We start from the raw sequence: 4,761 nt of genomic DNA, 5'->3' as shown, positions 1-4,761 counted from the left end.
GGGTAGAGGCCACCACCGAGCCTCCCCTCCTACTTCCTCCACACACGCGTTCAGCGCCCGATTTACCTTCCGTCCCATAGCATCTCTTCTTCTTCCTGGGAGCACGCACGGAGCCTCACGCCTACCGCCACCACAACCAGACGTCGTGGCGCTATTGTCGCCTCCGAGTTTGCCGGCCGCTTGCGTGCATCCTCCCCTACGACCGGCACCGCCACCCTCTGGCTCGCCTCCATGCGTGTGAGGACAATGATGACAACACTGCCATCGACTGTCCCCGGCCTATCCCTCGTCTCGCTCATGTGGGCCACCACCGCACAAGGCCACTCGCTAGAAGTATTTGTTTCTATGACGGCGACCGGGACTCCTCTTTACACTTTTCAAGGGCCTCCTGCCGACTATTTTGTATTCCCAAGGTTTGCCACCCGAGTCAATTGTAAATCTAGAGAATCCGATGTTGCGGATTGTAACCTCCTATTATTGGAGAGTTTATTTGTTCCTTGGATCCTTCTTCCCACTTGTGGGATCAATTTCTTTATTATGTTCATGGGATTGGGTGGAAAGGAGCGAGGGGGGACTATTATGTCGTTGGTTTGATCCACAAACAAAAAAAAGCATTGATTAATTTCATGCGGGTGACAGGTCACAACGGCGCGTGCTCAGCGGCTGGATAAGAGGGTAAATAAAGGACTTCGGATTGAATAGGAACAAATGTAGGGACGTTTTTTGCAAAAGGCGTTAAAATAGGACTGTGGATTGAATTCTCAGAAATAGATGGACTTTTCTATAAAAATACCGATGTACGACCAGAAGCTTACTATTAGAGGAAGATATTTGCAAAAGAAATCATGTATTTCAACCAAACTCAACCGGCAATCCGCCGTATCTAAGTTTTATCTGTGAAACTAAGATAATTGATCAAAATATAGCTACTAGACATAGATAAGTTGTCAAAAAACAACGTTTTATGACAAAAAAAAATTCCCATCAAGAAATAAAGTTGTCAAAACACAACAATTAACATACACAAATCTAGGCGTGCGGCCTGGGCTTTTCGTTTCCATATGCATTGGAGACATGACCCTCCTCTAGTTGTCTAGTTGGATCCTTTGTTGGGCAAATCTCTACTTTGTGCTTTGAGTTCTCACACTTATTTGATATCTGTGCGGATCCAAAGATGTTGATTTCCTCAGTCATCCACAATGGGAATTTGATCTCTATTTAACATGTTATATGCATCGGAAAATTGCACCTCAACATGCAAACATGCATAAGAATTCCAATTCTTTTTGATATTTATATTTAATAAATATCTTACAACTAGCAAACGAGTCTGTGCGGTTGCAACGGGAAAAATACCACACTCTCCTAACCCAACAATTATGACTCGAGACCAAAATATGTTCGTCCTTTATTTAAGCGCATGGCGTTCCATCTGTGTTGCTACTTATCCTCCTCCCCACTCTTGCTGACAGTGATCTCAATACTCACGCAATCACAATACATTTGAATGTTGTCCATCCTAAGACGAGAAATCTACTTTATTTTATTGGATGTCCAGGCATATATGTTTCCGCCGTGTGTGTTGGCCTATGTAGTCAGTATGAGAATACATCAAAAAAATACAAACGGATGCAAATCCAACTTCAAGAAGAAGAAAAATTGTGTGCATGTAGATTTGGAGAAGCAAACAAATGCATGTACTGCTACGAGAAAGACCTGACACAATCGGGATCCTTCTTCTGTTGAAAGAATTAATCGGGATCCCCATGCACCGTTGTCCCCTTTCAACCTTATCATCGTTGTCTCTCTCCCACGCACTTCATCAACTATCCATTGCTTTTCTCCTCCTTTTCCTGCTCTCGCCAAGCCAAGTCCATCCCGACCTCCCCCCGGGGATGCGCCCGCTGGCCGTGATCCCGCCCCGCCCCCTCCTCCCCTCCCCCCGCGTGCCGTGGTGGTGTGCCCCTCTCCTATCTATGGAGGATCGCTGTTGGAGATGGGGCTTGCAGGGCCGCGGTGCCGTGGTGTGCAGTGGCTCCGTTGGTAGCCAAGATCTGACTCCGGCCAGCCAGGGCCCGTTGCCGACGAGCACAGCATCTGCCGCTCCATCCTCTCCTGCTGCGCCCTTCGCCTCCTCGCGCGCCCTCTTGGTTCCTTCGCTGGATACCTCTCTGGATTCGTTCCTCCGTTGATTTCCGTTGCCTCTTGAATCATCATCAAGGCGCACATATATGAATTGCTGAAATTAATTGTGAAGTAGCGATGTGGGATTTTATAGAGAAAATCAACTGCTCTGCTTCGTGTGGGGGAGACGGATGGCGTGGGCTTTTTTTCTCTTCCGGCTTGATTCTATATAGACTGCGGGTTGATTCTATAAAAAGTGAGGGGCTTTTCTACAAATTTACCGGCGATTAGTACCACCTTCGATATATAAAAAATAAATATAGACGTGTTGAAGAAAAAAAACTAAAAGCGTAAATTCACGGGAAGAACCATATTGTGATGGTGAACCCACGGAGCCAATCCGTGCTTTATTATTATTAGGGAAAGATATTATAATTATATAATAATCAAACACAATAAATATATGCAGTTTCAGTTTTTTTATCATATTACTATTGAAATATTCATGTTCTTTACAAACAAATCTCACTAGAATATGTTGCAAAACAATCTCACATCAATATGTGGGGTATCGTCTAGTCAACTTAAATTTCAGAGCCGTAATGGAAACCCTGCTACAAGTTGTAGGGATATAAACTAACTAAACAGGACTCGAAGACGCCGATTATTTTGGAGAAAATGAACTACCAAGCTAGCTAAAGTAACTAAATGGGACTAGTCGCCCCGTTTATTTGCCATTTACATTTCTAAAAGCATCTCCAACAGCCGCGCTAAACGAGGGCTGTGCCGCAAATTTGACCTTTTTAGCGCGCGCGCAATCGGTAGAGGGACTCCAGCGAACGCGCAATAAACGCGCGGCGTATAGAGTTGGACGCGCGGTCCGAATCGCCATCACGCGTTGTGTATTTGGTGTGCCCGCTTCTGCGTGCGGCACACTCGAGCGCTTGTGTCGCACTCTCTCCGCCGCGCCACCTCCCCGCACGCGCCGCTGTCGGCGAATCATGACCCGATGGACGCCCGCGCTGGCATCCCCTCACCCCTTCCTACAGCCGCGACCCCTCCACCGCCGCCGGCGCAAACCCTAGCGCGGGGAGCTTTGGCTTCGCCCCCGACGGAGTTCCTCTGAGCACCGGCATCGTGTCGGCCTCTTCATGCCGGTCGCGGATGACCTCAGCAGCGGGTGGTGTCGCGCTGGCACCCGCCGTACCAAGTGCCCCCTCTCGAAGCTCCCAAATGCGGCGCGGCCGAAGACGGGCAAGGTTTCCGCGAAGAAGAACAAGGCGGCAGACGGCTCCGGCTCCTCCAAGCAGTCAAGGAAGAAGCTTGCAGGGCGTGCGATGGGCGTGGCGGCGAAGCGCCGGCGATCTCACTTGTTGAGCCGGCGGCCGACGCGCACAATGTGTTTGTGGAAATGCCCGAAAGGTATAAAATTTCGCCAACTTTTTTGTTGTTGTTATTTTTTGAATGCATATATATGGATAGCTTATTTGCATTGTTCTACATACTTTGTAGTGTCCACGATGATGCATACATGTCAACTATGGGTGTTGGCTCCAACAATTCGCATTGGTCTCAAACCAACGACATGCATTTCGAAAACCATGAGTTCGAGGAGGACGAGGATGGCGAGGGCATTGTCGACGCACCGAAAGGAAGAGGAGGCAACTACACCAACGACGAAGACGTCTTGCTAGGCAAAACTTGGTTGGACGTGTCGAGGGATCCATCCATTGGAGGTGATCAAAGTAGAGATGCTTATTGGCTTCGGATGAAAGAACACTTTGATCTACGCAACGTGAGTGGAATTGACCGCTCCGATCGATCTCTTCGCTCCAGGTGGTCGACAATCAACAAGGATTGTCAACAATGGGCGGCCGCACAAAAGGCGGTTGACAAGTTGAATCCAAGTGGCACTAATGATGAAGATAGGGTAAGTGCCATTTCATCATTCATGTTCATCATGCTTGTTGTTGGTGTTTGTAGTGCTAACTTGTTTTGTTTTCATGTAGTTAAATATTGCACAAAACTTGTTCAAAGGAGAGGAGAAGAGGACCAAGAAGGGGGAGATCAAGAAAGGAAGGCCATTCACCTTGCCTCGTTGCTATGAGTATTGAAGGATGATGAGAATTGGAAGAAGCGTGAGGATATTGATGATTTGGATTTGAGCAAAAAACGCAAGCGAACAATTGATTTGGATGATGATGAGGACGAGACATCAAGTGATGATGTCAAAGAAGCCCCACACTAAACTCGGTTTCATACTCGAAGCCAAAACGACCGGATGGGACCAAGAAAGACGCAAAAGAAAAGAAGAGGAAAGGAGATGATGAGCTCAAAAATGCTATGGAAGCAATTGTCAAGGCAAGAAAAGAAGGCAACGAGGTGAGGAAGATGGAAAGGAATCAAGATGCCGCGGCCGAGGAGAGGAGGGTGGTGGCCGAGTGAAGGAAATATGCCCTAGAGGCAATAATAAAGTTATTATTTATTTCCTCATATCATGATAAATGTTTATTATTCATGCTAGAATTGTATTAACCGGAAATATGATACATGTGTGAATACATAGACAAACATATAGTCACTAGTATGCCTCTACTTGACTAGCTCATTAATCAAAGATGGTTATGTTTCCTAACC

This window comes from Triticum dicoccoides, chromosome 6B, assembly GCF_002162155.2.
Source record: "Triticum dicoccoides isolate Atlit2015 ecotype Zavitan chromosome 6B, WEW_v2.0, whole genome shotgun sequence".
NCBI classification, from domain to species: Eukaryota; Viridiplantae; Streptophyta; class Magnoliopsida; order Poales; family Poaceae; genus Triticum; species Triticum dicoccoides.
Note: the sequence above shows the minus strand (reverse complement) of the source record.